Source organism: Hermetia illucens, chromosome 3, assembly GCF_905115235.1.
Source record: "Hermetia illucens chromosome 3, iHerIll2.2.curated.20191125, whole genome shotgun sequence".
Classification (NCBI taxonomy): domain Eukaryota; kingdom Metazoa; phylum Arthropoda; class Insecta; order Diptera; family Stratiomyidae; genus Hermetia; species Hermetia illucens.
Genome location: NC_051851.1, coordinates 63,225,131 through 63,245,583, shown reverse-complemented (window position 1 = coordinate 63,245,583; position 20,453 = coordinate 63,225,131). Strand labels below are relative to the sequence as shown.

Here is a 20,453-nt window from a genome sequence, read left to right as displayed (position 1 = left end):
AGCGGGCATGCGATGCCGCTATGCCTCGACGTAATACTTTCCGAAGGCGAAATTCTAATTTTTGGTGGAATTCAGAAATTGAGGAATGCCAAAAAAAGCTAGGAGACGCTCCCAGCGCAGAAGAAACCGCCTGAGTTCGAGGAGTTACACATGCAATATAAAATTGCGAACATTTCAAGCGGATGGGTACTAAAGCTGACTCTGATCCAAGGGGTGGCGCATATAGGTCGGTGATGTCATCACTAAAAGGCGAGCACTCCCCGCCGATTACTTGTCCAGAGTTGTTGCAGAATATAGTGAACTGTACAAGTCTTCCTGCAGTACATTTAATCCCAGCCGAAGTTCCGGTAGTGGTAAATGAGGAGGTTCTAGACGCAGCAAAAAAATTGACTGAAAAAAAGACTCCAGGATCGGATGGAATCCTTGCCCTGAAAGTAGCCGCGAGGACAGCGCCAGGTATTTTACCCAAGTTTTCATGGCATGCCTTAGGGAAGGGGAATTCCCCGAGCAATGGAAGCTACAAAAGCTAATACTCATTCCGAAGTTAGATAAACCATTGGGTGACTCCTAAACTATTTGAAGGAGTAATATACAACAGCTGTTGCGAAAAAGGAACGAGGCCTTTCCGACAAACAATTCGGATTTCGAAAGGCGAAATCAACTGTCGACGCAATCAGCATGCTGACTGGTTTGGCTCAGGCTGCAATACAAGAAGGAAAACTCTGCGCAGTAATAACCCTCGACGTGAAAATGAAAATGAAAATCAAAGTTGACGAAAAAACAATTTACTCCCAACCATCGCTCAAATACTTGGGAGTAATTATTGACAGAAGACTCGATTTCAAAAGACACATTGAGTACCCCGCAATTATAGCGTCTTCCATTGCTGCAACGATCTCGAGGATACTACCGAACATTGGTGGGCCAAGACAAAGTCGACGTCTTCTGCTTTCAAGAGTAGTCAGCTCCCTGCTACTCTACGTAGCTCCAGTTTGGGCAACTGTTCTGGATAACAAAGTGCACTCCGGGTATGCAGTGCGTATTCGATAACATCAGGAGAAGCAGCATACGTACTAGCAAGAATGCTCCCCATAGACATCTTGGCGAATGAAGGCCGGCGACTCTACGACAAAACGTATGCAGCTGGAGAGTCTAGCGCATTTCGACGACATTTGAACGAAGCCATGGGGAATTAAGCTACCAGTTAACACAATTCTTAAGTGGACATGGAGGTTATCGTGCTTATTTACATCGATTTGGTCACGACAAGTCACCATGTTACCCAAGATGTGGGTAACATGGCTGAGAATGCGGAGCATGTGATATTTGATTGCTCCAGGTTCCCCGCGCACCGAACAAGAATGCAAGCGGTCGCAGACAGGCGGTTTACACCCGAAAACATTGTGGAGTTCATGCTAGAGGCAACGGATGCCTGGAACCAGGTTGTAAAACAACTGCAAGCTATTCACCAACAGCTTAGGCAGGAAGAACTGCGACGAAAATAAGGAAGGGAGAGAACCATAATGAGCCGCAATTAAAAGCTGATCCAGCCCCACGACGCAATACTTTATAGTAGTTCCGTAAGGAGAGTGGAATGAGAAGAAGGTGGTTTTAGTGAGTAGAAGCCTGACATAACTGCATGACAGGAGCCAGCCAGGCAGATGCCATCAACAGATGTGCATGGTAGATGTGAAAATTCTAGAAATATGGTATATGGTATATATGATTTACCTTTACCTCTTGGCGGGGTGTAGTGCGTCAACCACACCTACGCGCCGTCGTTTGTGGTGCGTCAAGTGCCTCCTTGTGAGGCACTTGACGCACAGCTCAGCCAGCTATATAATTGCCGCTCCTCCTTAATGTGTGACCTATCTACTGCCATTTACGCCTCCCGACACACTGCATACGGGTGCGAGGCCTGTTCCTCCTTTGTAATCGTATCAGCCCAGTGTACACAAAATAAGCTGTAGGAGTCCAGAAGTGGCGTATCGGCTAACTAGACTTCGGTCATGCAATGCTTACCAGACAACATCGTGAGAAGCAAATGCGAAGCATATTGTATTTCTTGCCCAAAGTTTACTGCATACCGAAGAAGATTTGATGCTAAAGGTTGAAAGACGCTTAATACCTGAATATATTGTAGAGTTCAAGCTGGAGTCAATGGAGGTTTGGGAACTTCCACTGAGTAAGCCTCGTCGCAATTTGTGATTAGGCACATATTCGATACAAGTGCGTGGCCCTGAACGGTGCTCCCTCCTTTCTTCTAAGATGGCCTTTCGTCGGCAACCCACTTTGCCTCTTGTTGAACCCAATGTCCCTTTTTGTTGCAATAATTGCATAGGTCGTCCTTCTTTAAGTGTTCATCATTCGACTTTGTGTGCCTTCCTGCTTTCCGTCTAGTCGTTTTTGCCGCCAGCATCTCTTGAAAAAGTTTCTCGCTGTCTACACACTGCTTAAAATTTCTTTCAAACATGCACGGCTCAACTCCTCGAAGTTCAACTCTTCAACCGTTTTCTACTTGTCCTTGGCAGGCAGCATCAAATTGGACCGAAACGTTTCGAAGGTTCTTGGGAAAATGTGCAGAATTTTATGTACTAAAATCAAATCTGGCAACTTGTTCCCCTATTTGGCCACCAATTCATTGATTAGTTGGTCCCAGAAATTTCAGGATTGTGTGAATCCACTTGAAAGAGAAAAAATCTGTGCAAATTTTGAACAATTGGTCCTTCATCGTCGCTTGAAACTGCTACTTGAGTATCTCCCACTCATCATGAGCTGCATTTTTGTCCATGATTTTCTGATGAAGTCCATCGGTGACTTAACCCGTTATCCTTGATATAACGTGACTGTTTGCCATACGGTGCAGACTGCTCTTCACCTTGTGAGCTATGTGCTGCTCTGCTTTAGCTCCTTCTGGCTTCACCATCGTACCATCGTTCGCCCCGAATGCTCCCTCATGATAATCAAACAGATCGCGAATGTTCCTTTTCCACATCGATCAGTTCGATTCAGCGGCCAACGGTTTTATGTGCTTTGCTAAATCCATCTTTGACTTGTCTTGTCAAAATTGCGACAGGGTCTAGCACCTATTGAAGATTTCTCTTTTACCAAAAAATCATAACGGACCTTGGTGTAGAAATCATTGAATACAATAATTAAATATTTCATTTTCGAGAACAACTCATCAAATGGTCCACAAACATCGACTGACATCAACACCCCCGGTCCTTCTGCTTTTCCTCTGGTTCCAAAAGGCGAACAATGCTCGCAAATTTCTCCACCCAGCTTGGCTTCTTCAAGTCTTCTTCAAGCATTTCTTTGACGTATGCTTTGTTGCAATTCCATCTCTCATAACAGAGACAACTTTCAAGTATTCTAATCCACGCTGACTTTCCAGATGCAATGTGGGCTGAACTACTGAACACAACAGTTTATGTTCTCAACCGAAATCATCGGTAGAAGCAGTTGGTCCACACAATCGTGAATGGAAAAAAAGATAAGGATCAAACACCTTCGAGAAGCGAGGAGAAGCGAAAAAAGATGGACAGCTTTCGTGTTCGTTACAGAATTTACATAAAGGGAAGTCACAAGGTTATCTTGTCAAGAGATGTCACGCTTCAGGAGAAACCAGGAAACTACCGAGAAGAAATCAAACTTCCACTGAAGTTTTGGCTTTTAAGTTTAAGTCCAGATGGACACAATTATACTGTTCAAAAGGGTTGAATAAAGTTTTCAATAAATCTCTCGACGTACTGAGCATTTGGTGTTTTGTCCGTTCCGAAAACCGCAGCAAACAAGCAAAGACAAGAGTAAATTTTTAACAGCAAGAACTATTCATGAACAGCTAAGGGTGGAAGAATTCGGAAGAAAACGAAAGGGAGAAACCAGATCGAACCGCAGTTAAGAAACGATCCAACCCCGCGGCGCAATGCTTTAGAACAATCCCGAGCGAAAGAAGAACAAGTCGGGAAACCGGAAGCTTGACGCTTCAGGTATAAAAGGTTTTGTGTTTCCCTATGTGAGGAGCATAACGTAGTTCTCCATTGGCTTATAGCATTGGCCCGAGATATTAAAATCGTTCAGTTTTGGGCAGGTTACTGCCATTGCCAGAACTGAGCGATTTAAGTATCTCGAAGGGCAGGTTACTTCCATTGCCAGAACATAGCGATTTAAATATCTCGAGTCAACGCTATCAGCCAATGGAGAACTGCGTAATGAAATTGTTTCACGCATTAATGCAACCTGGATGAAGTGGCATTCCCCAACTGGTGTTCTTTGTGATCGACGTATCAGCGCACGTCCCAAATCTAAAATTTACTGCAATGTCGTCCGTCTGCCACTCTCTATAGTTCTGAATGTTGGCCGACTATAAAGGACAATGAACGGCGTCTTGCGGTAATGGAGACGAAGATGTTGCATTGCACTGGTAGCGTGACACGTTTTGATTACGTCTGAAATGAGGATATCCGCGATCGATATGGGTTTGCATCGATCGTGGGAAAACTGCAAGAGAGGCGTTTTCGATGGTGTGGTCACGTAATTCACGCTAACGAGAATTCAACAACCAGCATTGATCAAAACATGGTAAGCAACCAAAAAACCGGCCAAAACAACGGTGGCTTGATACGCTGGATGGGGATTTAAAGATCTCGCGATTACATCCTGATGAGGCATTTGATAAAATAAAATGACGAAACCGATCATCACGAGCGGAACCCGCTTGTGAACTGAAGGCTGAAGAAAAAGAAAAAGATGTGAGGAGCGACGAGTGCACGAGAGCTCCGTGTAATATAGCTAAAAATTCCATTGCCCTCTACTTTCTAGGAAGCGATTTAAATAAATCATTTGATGGAAAGCCCTGTGTTGATAATGGTCAACCTCATACGCTTCACGCTCTGAGTTTAATATTATTAGCGAATGAAAACAATTTAACCAACATCAAATATAAACAAGTCGGAATACCGGAAGCTCGCGCTTCGGGTATAAAGGTTTTGTGTTCATCTTATGTAAGAAATTTCAACGAACATTTTTCTATCCGTATATAACTACAATTCCAACATAATCCTTCATATTTTTCCAAACTACGAGACATACGTACATATTACAACCATAGATATTACGCTCACCCTAAACAAACAAACTGTCTATTTCCGAACACTGTACACATATATGCACGTATATAAATTGATCGTACCCATATTTCCGATTTACTTCTTATATCCATCTGAATTAGGCACCACCCGCAAAGTCCATTAGCACGCATATATTATATACTTTCATAGACACATGTCTGGTTGACAGATAACTAAAAAACTAAAACAAAATAATTCTCTGGGACCCAATTCATAAGAACTCATTTGGTTCTGGTATTAACGAATTAATGTGTGATGATGACGTCATGCAATCATGCACGAAGCGTGCACGAAATTCACAAAAAATGGTAAAGTTTTACCCCCTATAACTTTGTCAATAATAGTTGGATTTTCTTCAAACTTGACTAAATTGTGCACTATGTTCTTCATTATACGCATGCCAAATTTTGTACTTCTGGGATGAATATAAGGGGGGTTGCCGGGTAAATTTCTAAAATGTGGAAATATACTATTATTAAGTTTATTTGTGTAGATATCGGAACCGGATATATTTTGGGGCCTAGATTTCGTAGAGATGCACCACTGCGGTTTTTTTCAGATTTTTCGGTTGGATAGGTTCTGAGAACGAGACCTGTTACACTTTTTGGGGGTCATATTTTGAGCCCTCGCTCCCCTATGTTTCACCCAATATCAAATATTGAACCAGTTTCGAAAAGTACTAATTGAGGCCTTTCATTTGATACCCCACATGGCTACATTCTGTGAAAAAAAAATTTGCAACCTCCATTCACATGTATGGGGAGCCCCCCCTTAAACGTAACACAAGATGGCGCCACTTACTGCATGTAAAGGGAACACCAGGTTACATACTCTCACCAATTTATGTGACAATCGATCTAGCCGTTTCCGAATAAATCGGGTGTGACAGACAGACAGACAGACAGTCGTCACCCTCGATGTAACAAATGCATTCAACACTGCAAAGTGGACGAAAATCGTAGAGGCTCTAACCAAACTGAAGCTTCCAAAGTACATTGTACGCATCGTTGTTGCATTTCTTCTTGGAAGAAGATTATATTGCGACTCGGACGATAGAGAGAAATTATTCCCAATGACGTGCGGCGTACCACAGGGGTCTGTCTTAGGTCCCTTACTGTGGTTAATTATGTACAACGGAGTGCTGACACTACGCCTTCCTAACGGCGTGACAACTATTGGTTTTGCGGACGATATCGGGGTAACGATAGTGGCAAAACGCTTAGACGAGATCAAAATCTATGCAAATGAAGCGATATGGGAGATCAATTCCTGGTTGAAAAAGTCCGGTCTATCACTTGCTGAACATAAAACGGAACTAGTGCTAATCAGCAAAAGAAGGAAAGACACGACCGTGAAAATTAAAGTTGGTGGAAAAACAATTTACTCCCAAGAGTCGCTTAAATATTTGGGAGTAATGATTGACAAAAGACTCAACTTTAAAAAACACATTGAGTGCGCTGCAACTAAAGCATCTTCCATCGCTGTAACGATCTCGAGGATACTACCGAACATTGGTGGACCAAGACAAAGTCGACGTCGTCTTATTTCAAGGGTAGTTAATTCCGTGCTACTCTACGCAGCTCCAGTTCCGTTCTGGAAAACAAATCAAACTGCGGAAAACTAGGAATGGCGTATCGACTAAGTGCACTCCGGGTATGCAGTGCTTATCGAACGACATCAGGAGAAGCAGCATATGTACTGGCAGGGACAATCCCCATAGACATCTTGGCGGATGAAGGTCGGCGTCTCTACGAAAATATGTATGCAATCCGTGAGTCTATTGTACTTCGACGGCAACTAGCACGGCGAGAATCCATCGCAAAATGGCAAAAGAGATGGAACGAGGCACAAACTGGCCGTTGGACCTACCGTATCATTCCACACATTCGAAGATGGATGGAAAGGAATCACGGGGAACTAAGCTACGAGCTAACACAGTTTTTAAGTGGACATGGAGGTTATCGGGCTTATCTTTATCGATTTGGACACGACGAGTCACCATGGTGCCCAAGATGTGGTAACGTGGCTGAGAATGCGGAGCATGTTGTGTTTGAGTGCCCAAGGTTCACAGCACACCGAACTAGGCTGGAGGCGATCGCAGACAGGCGCTTAACACCTGGAAATATAGTGGAGTTTATGTTGGAATCAACGGAGGCTTGGAATCAAGTGGTAATTGAGCTGAAAATGATTCATGAACAGCTAAGGCATGAAGAACTGCGAAGAAAGCAAGAAAGGGAGCGAACAATAATGCGCCGCAGTTAAGAACTGATCCAGCCCCACGATGCAATGCTTATAGCAGTCCCGTGGGGAGAGTGGAAGAGGAAGGAGGTGGTTTTAGTGAGTAGAAGTCTCACATAACTGTTTGGCAGGAGCCAGCAGTAGGTTTTGAACCTCTCCACCTTCCAACGATGAAAAAAAAAAAAAAAAGACAGACAGACAGACGGACAGACAGACACCGTCTCGATTCTAATAAGGTTTTGTTTCACACAAAACCTTAAAAAAAAAGAGTTTTAGTTACTAAAAATCTCACATAATTATATGACAGGAACCTGTGGTAAGTTTTTAGATCTCTCCACCTTCTAAGGATGAAAAGAAGGTAGCGTAGAGGTGAATAAAACGGAGGGATTTGGTACGAAGTCTCAAAGCTTTTAAGAGCTTTTAACTACTGAATCCCTTTGAAAAGGGAATCAAAAGTAGGCACGCTTACAGCCATGGCCTTCAATAGTGAGAGTGAATTTAATATAGCAGACTCAGTTAACAAGACAGGTTATTTCAGAAGTTATCCTTTTGAAAATGGATGATATGATTTATGAAAATATTTATATTAGATGAACCCTTCATTACCGCTGAAGGAAATTGAATTGAAAATAATCAAGTTATGGAAACGAAACTCTCGTTATAAGCAATTGCTATCTGCTTTTTGTACGATTTCGCTGAAGATTCGACTTTACCGAAGAGTCCATAACATAATGAAACTATTCATTCACTGGCTTGCAACGTCGTTAGGCCTCAAACTAAAGGATAGGGCAATTAATCGAAGATGGTAGTGAAACGTGCGCAAAATTTGATACGAGCTACATTGTGGAGAAAAGAAAGAAATCCATGATGTCGATACGGGTCGCAGCAAGTAGCATTGCCCTGGCACTCGAGGATTAAATACCAAAACCATTTGATACCAGTGCAAGTTACTCATGCTGCAACCAGGGAGATCCATAAAAATAAATTGAAGGCCAAAACAAGATCTTACTCTGTAATCAATCCAAGAAATATCCAATCGTTAGTGAATGATGCTTCTGTACAGTTGATGAAAATATGTGTGTATGTGTGCTAAGCACTATCAAATTACTGATACTAATCACTCGCCAGCAGAGTACGTAGAGGCTTGAGTGAAAATATTCCTATTTTGCATTGACTTATCTACTATCGGAACTCAATGAGAACAAGTTGTATTAATTACACCTCTTATGACACATTTAGACCACAAATGCACTTCAACATCTAATCATAATAGCACACAATATATGATCACTGATTTCTATCACACTATTACTAGAGGAATTATAACTGCGGCACCGTTGCAAGAGGTTACCATTGAAGGTCAGTAGCAGCCATAACAAAAGAACAGGAACGAGTACTGAAGAGATGTTCTTAAAAACATCCATACACTATGTATAATTCCTATGCCCATACATAATTGGCTGTAGCCCGAATGAAACAGTGAAACAAACTAGCCACGATATGACCGTACCGCGCGATTGCAAGATGCGATCCCGAACCGTGGAGTGAATACAACGCAACTAAGCAACAACCCAACAAGATCCACGACCGGGCGTACTGCAGATCAAGCGCCAACGTACTAAGGAACAAATATTCCAACCTAACAAGCCAACATAGCCAACCCATACAGGTTGGTCTCAAGACTGGCTGAAGAGTATCTCCTCAAGCACCATGCAATCTTCAAGTCTACAGATCGTTCGAACTATGTGCAAGACGCTCCGTAAAAGGTGGCTTCAGGCAGTTTATCCCAGTCCCAATTGAAGCAGTGATTTCACGTGTCATTCACGATCATTACCCACTGTAGAGTGGCGGAGAAAAGTATCTGTAAACTCTATGGGATTCATTGAAAAAGTCTCTTGGGAGCTTAGTAGTAGAATAGTAAAGAATCTTTTTCTGGAGAATGAATTCCAAGATTTATTGGCGTTAAATTCTAGTGAAATTGTCCTCAAAAATGATTAAAAAGTAATAAAAGCAAAGCCATAAATGCACGTCCGGTCCCATTTCAGTTATGATAAGATGAGAGACCTTTTCACTCAATACATAATAATTTTCGGAGTTATTATTTTCTTGGCCTTTTAGATCATTTCCTGAAAAATGTCATCCAGAAGAATACCCATTCGCACATATACATATCTGGTAACTTTTGAAACTTTAAAATTTAAATTTTGAAATTGCAATGGTTTTACTGCATTATGACTTTTAAAATAATAGGGAAAATGGTCGGAAAAGCGATTTCTTTTTTTTTTTTTTTTTGAATTTGACGTAATTAGGAATAACACTTTTCGATTTATAGACAATTGAATCTCCTTGACCGTCATTAAGAATTCAGTCAAAATTTCTCGGAAACCTCTACACCGATTTCGCTTAAACTTTGCACACTTATTTTACGTACAAAATACTCGATTCTGAACGAACATTTATTTTTTTAATTAAAACATGTCGGAATACCGGAAGCTCGCGCTTCGGGTATAAAGATTTTGTGTTCATCTTATGTAATAAATTTTAACGTACATTTTTCTATCCGTATATAACTACAATTCCAACATAATCCTTCATATTTTTCCAAACTACGAGACATACGTACATATTACAGCCATAGATATTGCGTTCACCCTAAACAAATAAACTGTTTATTTCCGAATGCTGTACACATATATGTACGTATATAAATTGATGGTACCCATATTTCCGATTTACTTTTTATATCTATTTGAATTAGGCACTGCCCGCAAAGTTCATTAGCACGCATATATTATATACTTTCATACACACATGTCTGGTTGACAGATAACTAAAAAACTAAAACAAAATAATTCTCTGGGACCCAATTCATAAGAACTCATTTCGTTCTGGTATTGACGAATTGATATGTGATGATGACGTCATGCAGGTTGTAGAGTGCACGAAATTCACAAAAAATTGTAAAGTTTCACCCCCTATAACTCTGTTAATAATGGTTGGATTTTTTTCAAACTTGACCAAACTGTGCATTATGTTCTTCATTATATGCATGCCACTGTACTTCTGTGATGAACATAAGGGGGGTGCCGGGTAAATTTCTAAAATGTGGAAATATACTATTATCAACTTTATTTGTGCAGATATCGGAACGGGATATATTTTGAGGCCTAGATTTCGTAGAGATGCACCACTGTGATTTTCAGATTTTTCGGTTGGATAGGTTCTGAGAACGAGACCTGTTACACTTTTTGGAGGTCATATTTTGAGCCCTCACTCCCCTATGTTTCACCCAATAAATTGAATCAGTTTTGAAAAGTACTAATTGAGACCTTTCATTTTATACCCCACATGGCTACATTCTGTGAAAAAAAAATTTGCACCCTCCATTCACATGTATGGGCCCCCCCTTAAACTTAACACAAGATAGCGCCACTTACTGCATGTAAAGGGAACACCGGATTACATACTCTGACCAATTTTCGTGACTATCGGTCTAGCCGTTTCCGAATAAATCGGGTGTGACAGACAGACAGACAGATGGACAGACAGGCATCGTCTCGATTCTAATAAGGTTTTGTTTCACACAAAACCTTAAAAAGAGCCTTTTTCTTGTATCTCAGAACCCTTTCCTCCTTTATTGCTAATTCGAAATTTGTGACGGGTTCTATTTTTGTAAAACTTCTTTTAAAATTGATTTTGATTGAAAATACATATGTGATCAGAATATGAAAGTCATATTCGATTTGAGAAATAAGTAAGGGCCGGTCAAAGCCGCATTAAGCCTCTTACTTCTTGTATTGTGCCTTTTTCTTGAAAATGTCTTCTTTAGATGGGTATATTACACGTTCTCTTTTTGTTAACATGTTGTATAAATAGAAGGGAACACTTTGGAAACTGCTTTCACCGGTTATGATTCAGCTTGTGTACTGAAATAGCACTACTGTCAATAATAATAACTCCGCCGAAGCCGGTCCCAAGCCCGGTTGTGAAAGGAGGAAGGATGGATAGCTTCAGTCTGAATGGCTGTACGCCACCCCAGCGTCTCAGGGAGTAGGTGAGGAAAGTGCAGGAACATTTCAGTCTTGCAGATTACTCACTAAGGAAGCTATCTCAACACCTGGCAGCTAGGGATAAAATGCACCACCAAAAATGAGAAGAAGGAGAAATTTAAGGTCCGGTACGGATAACCGGCGGGAGCCGTCTGACTTGGTGACTGAGTCGGGCTTTCGTAATGGACAGCACGGCGTCGAAACCGCTAGTCGTGGGGCGGTTCGGCGTCTAGGCGCCACGACTACCAGGAGCACAGCTCCGCCTGCTGCAGCTGTTTCGCCACAAAATCTGTGGCGACCACTTCAGCAGGTTCGCGTAGGAAGCGGATGAAATGGACTAAAGAAATGAACCTCTTCATCATTCGCTCCTACTACGAAATAACGGCGGGGGCGGGAACAACATCTTACCGCCCCTTGTTGCACCAGAGATTCGTCGAGCGTTTCCCGCCATTCGCGCACGTGACTGTGCTGCGAGTCGCAGACCAGTACCGCTTTATTACTCGCAGCGACACAATCCCGACCACCATCGGGAGCGTGTTCGACTTGAAGTCATCGGGGAAACTGGTGACCGAGAGTCGATGGGGGCAGAGGCGGCAGCACCAACAACACCACGCCGCACTGCAGGTAACAGCTTCGGTACTCGCCGAAGCACTCTTCTCCACCGTCCAGCTGAGGTTTCCGCTGAGGTTCAGGACGAATTCCAAAGAGCGTGTATAGAATTCTCGGATATGGATCTTTTGCATAGACCAGGTATTCCCAGGCTAGATGCATATCCAGCAACTCCGGGAATTCTATCTCAAATCAATGATGAGATTGCATCTCGATTGTGTGTCGATATGTCGCTGCTGCAACTACAATCACTTTTGTGTATTGCACGGTCAGAAGATTCGCTTTCGTGTTATTGGTTTTAGTGACAAAGAGAGGAGATCCACCATGGAAAATTCGTCTGGAACGTCAGGGGAACTCACTAAGGCAGGACATTACTAGACTGATTCAGATCAGCACTGGCAATGCCAGCCGACGGGTGAGAAATAAAGTGCAGAGGGTTTACCGGAACTATGCCATCCCCTGTGAGACACCCGTTGTTGAAATTCTGGACACACTAAAACAGAAACTTTCTGTCATATGCAGTCGGTTACGACGCAATGGCGAAAGCTATTCCAGACGTGTCCAGAATGCAACATACGCGAGCGCCCAGACAATTCAGTTCTCGGTGAGGGAAGCGAAAGAGTATTGGGGTGGACTTTGGGGGTTACCTGCCCAGCATGCTGAGTGGATCACCGCCGAAGGCACCCGCCATGCCAATACACCTGGCATGAATTTTGCGGATGTTACCGAAGAGGAAGTTCGACGAGCCATAAACAGCTCGAAGAACTGGAGGAGCCCAGGTCTGGATCGGGTGCAGAATTTCTGGTATAAGAAATTTACCAGCGTACACAGTCGGTTGGCACGCAGTATAAATGAGGTCATGAGTTGGCCGGAGGAATTTCCACCTTTCCTCACTGCGGGGATTACCTATCTTATCCCTAAAAAGGACACGGTGCAGGACCCCGCAGACACAAGACCGATCACTTGCTTACCAACCCTCTCCAAATTCATCACGTCCATTATTAGTGGAAGAATCAATGCGCACCTCGAGACCAACAACATTCTGTCCGAGGAGCAGAAGGGCTGCCGAGTTGGGTCAAGGGGTTGTAAAGAGCAACTCATTATCGACGCGCTAGTTGTAGCACAAGCAACTAGAGGCCAAAGAAACTTCTTCAGTTGTTATATCGATTATGCCAAGGCTTTCGACAGCGTTCCGCATACCTGGCTAATCGACATCCTACATCTGTATCGCATTGATCCGAAACTAATAAAGTTCTTGGTGACAGTCATGGAAGGGTGGCATACCACCTTATCAGTCCGTACATCTGAGGGTGCTTATACCTCAGAGCCCATCCGTATACGGAGGGGCATCTTCCAGGGGGATTCGTTGAGTTCCCTTTGGTTTTGTATGGCACTGAACCCCTTTGATGGCTACTGAATGATGCTAGAGGGCATGGTTTTGCAATAAAGTATGGCCTACGTGCTAAGTACGAACTGACACACTTAATGTACTTAGATGACATCAAGCTGTATGCTGGTACTGACAACCATCTGAGAAGTCTGTTGCGAATAATAGACATGTTCAGCCGTGATATTCGGATGGAGTTTGGATTAGACAAGTGTCGAAATATATGTAAATGCATTTTCCTTGTGTTTCTTACATTTTATTTGTTGCATATCTACAAATCTAGTTTTATCACTTACACTTTAGACCACATAAAGGTAGGGATTCTTTTATGTAAGCCAATGAATAGAAGAAGAAATTTTAAAAAGAGGAGACCCACAATCGAGTCCATGAGGCTGCGTCAGTAGCTGCAAAGAGCCGAAAGCGCGCCCACGTTTTACACGTTCCCAAATTTTCCCAAAAGATTTTAAGGACACTTTTTACACTTACAGCGTAATTAGTAGAGTGTTTTTCAAATTACGATCCTTCAAAAATGAAATAAAATATTAATTTGAGTTTTTTTTAAAGAGAAAGAATGAAATAAAAAAGTTAATCCGGTTTTTGTTGTTCTTGAACACGGGGTTGTATTTGATGTTGAAATTGAACTTTTCCTTTAATATTTGCTCCAATTTTTCCGGCATTCCTGAACAAACCGTGAACCCCATGATGAAAAATTAAATATACAGTTTTGTTTAAAAGATATGTAATTGTGGCCCGAACTAGAAATAACGAAGTCGGCCATAATGACGAGTGTTGCGACTATTTCGATAAAAAATAATTAGGATCGATCCCTTATTTCCTGAGAAGAATGATGAAAAGCTTCGGGTTTTGTATATTTCTTATATGAAAGCATGTGAGCGGTCATTTGTCCCATTAGTACCTAGACCACGATTCTAGAATGAACTCAAGGCAAAGCAGTCAATTACTGAAAATCATAGTTAAATACTATTATTAACTTTATGTATGGAGAGTATTTCGGAGCCAAGATACCATATAGTGACAGCTTCTTGATTTTTTTCAGATCTTTTGGTTAGGTCCGTGAAAGAAATGACCGCCCTTCAGTCCTCGCCCTCCCCCTTGTGCATTGAACTGCAACCTCCTTTCAAAAGTATTAAACGAAGCCTTCCTTTTGCATGTATGGAGACCATCCTTAAATTGCACATAGACCGATGCATCTCACACAGTTTACAGTTTCCGCCATACTATCAAATTTGGTGCCAATTTGTATAACCTCGTCTGAAAAAAATTTGTGTGACAGACAGACAGGCGGACAGACAATAAACCATTGTTTTCCGCAAAACATTTACTGTCTTGTCTGTCAAACGCCTTTTTCTCGGAAACGGTTGTACCTATTGACACGAAATTTCGTAGAAGGTTTGGAAGTGTAAACCCCTACACATCTATGAAGTGATTGCTGGTATACACATAAAAGATAGATACAACATATTTTTTCACAGATGGCAGCTATGTGTGTCAAATAAAAGGTCTCGATTAGTACTTTTCAAAGCAGATACTAGTTTTGATAATGGTTGCAAAGGGAAGGAGTGCGTAGAATCCGAAAAGGGTCAATCGCTTCAAGGAGTCATTCTCTCTCTCTCTCTCTCTCTCTCTCTCTATGACGATATGTGCCCGTGACATCTAGGCCTCAAAATTCCCAACGTTATGATATCTGCCCAAACAAAGTTAGTAATATAATATTATTATATTTTGAAAATCTACTGTGAAACTCCTTAAGCTCATCCTGGATCCACAAAATTTTACATAGAAAACAAGTCGGGAAACCGGAAGCTGGACGCTTCAGGTACGAAAGGTTTTGTGTATTTCTTAGTACGTAACACGTAATATATGCATATGTCCACTTTCGGGTGATATTGACATTGATAGTCTTCAATTTTCAAAGAAGCAACAACTTCGACGTATTATAAATTTGTTAGTAATGGTGCGATTTCCATCAAACTTGGTATGATTATGCTCTACATTATAGCCTACATCACTGCCGCTAGGATGAATTTAAGGGGGGTTTCCAGCCAATTACAAAAAATTATAGTAATATACTATTATTAACTTTCTTTGAACAGATATCGCTATAAAAGGTATTTCGGAGCCAAGGCACCATATACTGGCAGCCTCCTGATTTTTTTCAGATTTTTCGGTTTGGTAGTTTCTGAGAATGGCCCCCTTAAATAAATGATCACTTTCAACCCCCCGCACTCCCCACGTTTCCAAGAAATGTCAAAACTAAGACCGGCTTCGAAAAGTACTAATCGAGACCTTTAATTTGATACCCCACATGACTACATTTGATGAAAAAAATGTCACACCCCCCTTTTGCATGTATGGGGACCCCCCTTAAATTCAACGTAAAAGGATGTAACTCACTGTATGTGTGAGCGTTCACAGTTCCCACCTTCCCACCAAATTTGGTGTCAATCGCTATAACCGTCTCCGAGAAAAATGCGTGTGACGGACAGACAGACAGACAGACAGACAGACAGACGGACAGACAGACAGACAGACAGACAGACAGACGGTAAACCGATTTTAATAAGGTTTTGTGTTTACACAAAACCTTAAAAAGGGAAAGATTTGAAAAATGTGATTTCGAGGTAAACGCGTTCAGAGTTTTGGAAGATCTTTGCGACCATTCGGAATCCAACACCTTGTTAAGTTTAAATGCAATGTTTTAAAAAAAAGTCCTGCGAATACAACAAAACTAGTCGAAAACCGGAAGCTTGACGCTACAGGTATGAAAGGCTTTGTGTATTTCTTGTGTAAGTATATTTGAGTGGAAAACTACTCTGTTTGTACGTAGCAGGTAACATATATGCAGTTAGCACGTCAAATTTATACGAAAGACACTACTTTGAGCTACTGTAACTACGTCAGGAATAGTTCGATTTTGACCAAACTCGGGGACATCATGGTATATTATAATCAATATTGCTATGATTATGACTCGAATACTAGACGAATACGACTAGAATAAAATTAAGGAGGGTTTCTAGTCAATTTCTCAAAAACATACTTAATTTGAATAGATATTGGTATGAAGGGTATTTTGGGGCCTATGTAAAGACAGCTTCTTAATTTTTTCAGATTTTTTAGTTGGGTATGAATGGATCAATGAAAGCAAATCGGGGAAACCGGAAACTGGACGCTTCAGGTATGAGAGGTTGTGTGTATTTCCTAGCGGCAGCCTCTTGATTTTTTTCAGATTTTTCGGTTGGGTAGTTTAAGAAATGATCACTTTCAACCCCTCGTACCCCCAACCTTTCCAAAAAATGCCAAAACTAAAACCGACTTCGGAAAGTATTAACTGAGACCTTTCATTTGATACTCCACATGACTATATTTGGTGAAAAAAATGTACACCCCCTTTTTGCATATATGGGGACGTAAAACCATAGCTAGAGGTGGTTCAACTTGACCTTGCGGAAGAAGAAACGAAGATGATCTTAATTACCAATTGTAGGAGAAGAAATACGATTAGTCTTCGTGGTGTTGGCCACATCATCACCTCGAAGCCGGTTGTCAAATACTTGGGGATGATGATTGACGCGAAGATCAATTTCTAGAAACACATGCTTTAAGCCTGTGAGAAAAAGACAAATACTACTGTGTCGTTAGCGTAAATTATGCGTAGCATTTAAGGTCCAATATACACCCGCAGATTACTTGTGACCGGAGTGGTTCGCACTACACTATTATACACAGTACCGGTCAGGGACAAAGAACCAACGTGTGAGACCAATCAGGACGGTAAACATGGCTTACTGCTTAGTAGTGCTAAGAGTTTGCAACGCCTTCAGCACAATCTCAGGCGAGGCAGCACGTGTTATTGCGGGAATGGTCCCGAAGGACATTCTGGAAAGTGAGGTACGCTGTCTCTACGAGAAAATAAAAATGAATCTACCTGAAAAAGAGATAAAATACGACTAGCGGCAAAAGGAGTTTCACAGGAAAAGTGGCATCAAAGGTAGAAAGACTCATAAAGAGATCCCTGGACTCGCACTCTGATTCCCCTTAAGGAAAAGAGGATGCAGTTACCAACTGACCGATTTCCTGTCAGGGCATGATGATTACGGGAAGTATCTGTACCGATTCATATTGGAGAATTCTCTCTTTCGCCGTGAATGTAGTTGCATGTGATTTCAATAAGAATTTGTTTTACACAAAATCTTAAAGTTCTGGTAAAACATCTAATTAAAATCTGTGTATCATCTCTCTGTCTGTCCATGCTATATACTAGTCTAGTAGTACTGCTAGTCGCATGCAATATACTATGCATACTATACAATGCAACATACTATTATTAACTTCATTTAGGTAGATTTCCCAATGCAGAGTAAGACTTAGTTGCTATACTTTGGAAAGTACTATTAGCGGAATTCCACATGAAATTCACATTTCTCTTTTGTTTCACACAAAACCTTAAAAAAGGACTGAAGGTTTTATTGACGACTGCGAGTCATGGCGGGCTCGAACTCCCGTGCGAAACCCTAAGAAATTCAACGTAGTGTGCTTCGTGACAAAAGGAAATTTGCTGTCACTGGTCAGGAACACGTAAGATGCCGCAGAACGTAGTGGTTTACCGTATGACGAAAGATCTCGCAAATTTTTCGAATGTCCTGTGAAAGACGTTAAAGGTCAAATCCTTATCCACGATAACGACACATCAACACCCTACGGATCATTTTAGAACAGTGCAAGGAGTTTAGATCTTCATTTCATCTGCTCTTGACCGATTTTGAAAAAAAACGTTTGACAGCATGAAAAGGCGGTGCATCTGGCATACTTTACACAGGAGGAGCATTCCATTTGATTACAATTATCAGTGCGACATATGATGGCGAAAAATTTCAGGTGCTGCATAAAAGTGATATCTGAAGGGAATTGGAAGTCCAAAGTGGAGGCTCTCTGGGTTACAGCTTGCCACTGATATTATTTCTTCTTGTTATCGGTGATGTTCTTCACGCTGCCTTATCTGGAGAACGTGGAAGAATTCAATGGACCATGACATTCATAACTTCGACTACGCTGATGACATCCATTTACTCCCTCACTGAGTCATGGATTTAGGAAGAGAGGCAAATAGAGTTGGACTGAAAATAAACACCAACAAAACCAAGGGGTCTGACGGGTCATGGCACTCTTCCTCTCTGCGTTAATGGGCAGAACGTCAAAGGCGTAGATTAATTTGTACATCTTAGGTAGCGCGATTTCTGCTGATGGTGGCACCGAACGCTAGATTCACTTTCACAGCTTTGTCTAGAATATGGAAATGCAGTTATCACAACACAAGGATCAAATTGAAATTATTCTGTGCTAGTGTTTTTTCTCTATTGCTACATGGAAGTGAACCCCATTGTTACTCAAAACCTCCAAGCCTTCTTGAACACCTTTTTGTGTCGTATCATGGAAGAACGCTGTCTTATGCTATCACAAATCAAGAGGTTGCTTGCAGGTTATCGTAAGGCTTTTGATATTCCTGTAAAGAAGATGCACAGGCAGCTTCCCACTTACGATAGCAAGGTGGAAGGAGCACTTTATCACAATTCCTAATCGTATTACATTTGTTGAAATTCTACTTCTTGTGGATGAAATACCAAGCCACCCTAACATGTGGATACAGACTTCTCCTCCGAATAGAAGCGGAATTATACATATTTGCCATTAACGCCATTTAGAGCCTAGCCAGGAAACAGTTAAGAGGATAATGTCATCGCTATCTGGCAGTGCAAAGATGAACTTTATACCCACAATTAAGTATTCACTAGAGTATAATTGCAATTTACCAGAACAGCACATTAACGCTGCAACAAACGACATCCGATCTAGCCCTATCTTATTAAGGAACTCTGGACATCCCGTTTTTCTACCGATGCCCATCAATTCGATATCCTTAAAAGCTGTCTGGCATCCTGGTCTACGATATCACTCCATCTCAGGGAGGTTCAACTATGTCTTCTTATTAGGCCACGGGAGCATCCATCCATTTTGTTTTAACCAAGCATTTTTCAGAAGATTCTTTTCTCGAAACCGGCTTAGAATACGTAATTTTTCTTGCTTAAAAAAATGGTTTCAAAGCCGCATTCTCCGATTTCCCCATTTTATTTTACCAAGAGCCTGATCTGGATGCAATCGCGAGGCTTTTCGGTGTTGACATTATCATCATGTATTTCATCATGTCTTCAGTAAAGGGCAGCCAACTCAATCTGGATGTAGACAGTTTGTGTATCTCGGGTTGTTCTTCGCATAATATCGATATCACCTGAATATGCCAGTGGTTAGGATCGATGCCTTTCCCATTAACATCAGCATCACGGATCACTTTTTCCAAGGCCATGTTAAAAAAGACGCACAACAGGACACCCTCTTATTTTAGATCATTGTTGATGGTAAAAGGTGTTAACTGTGATCCTGCTGCTTTTATCGGGCCTCGTACAGTCAGTCTTATTGACTTAGTCGGGATATTGAATTCTCTGATGATATGCAACCATAAGTGGCCTTAAAGTCGATGAAGAGATGATGCAACTGATGGTCATATTTCAAGTTGGTCGGTTCCATCTGCTGTTGGTGATTTATAATTCTTAAACAAATTCATCGGCTGAGCAGTTCATCCAAATACTCATCTCATCATTCCAATATCTACATACGGTCGGAAATCAGATTTACCTCTTTATCTCGGAAGGATGAGCATCGAGATATATATAGCTCGTCCTGATGACTTATTGGTAAAACTTCCACGCCCGGTGCGGTTATTTCCTGTACTTTTCAAGTTCATAGACCTGCGAGCTCAATCAGGCTTCATTTTTCTGTCATTCTCTCCAGTCACTTCTCTACTCAACGGAATTTGTGATAGTCTCTATGGTGCCTTCCTTCGATTCTGCAGTCTGCCCGCAAAGGCGTGGACGTTAATTGGGCTTATATTTCGAATGAACTGCTCTAACCTACGTGGCGCAGAGGAGTGAATGGGCGCAAGCTTCTCGACAAGTCCTGGAG

The 20,453-nt window shown here is 41.7% G+C and overlaps 1 protein-coding gene across 2 annotated transcripts in view; it reads right to left on the bottom strand.

Moving 5' to 3' along the window:
- The window catches only part of LOC119652286, a 315,864-nt gene extending 306,848 nt beyond the window's left edge, over nucleotides 1-9,016 (bottom strand). The window contains exon 1 of one of the 2 annotated variants that reach the window (XM_038056281.1): nucleotides 8,380-9,016. The gene's annotated coding sequence lies outside the window, so the exon portion shown is untranslated. The remainder of the gene's footprint in view (nucleotides 1-8,379) is intronic. The other variant, XM_038056282.1, reaches the window with a different exon arrangement.
- Between the last annotated feature and the right edge of the window lie 11,437 nt (nucleotides 9,017-20,453).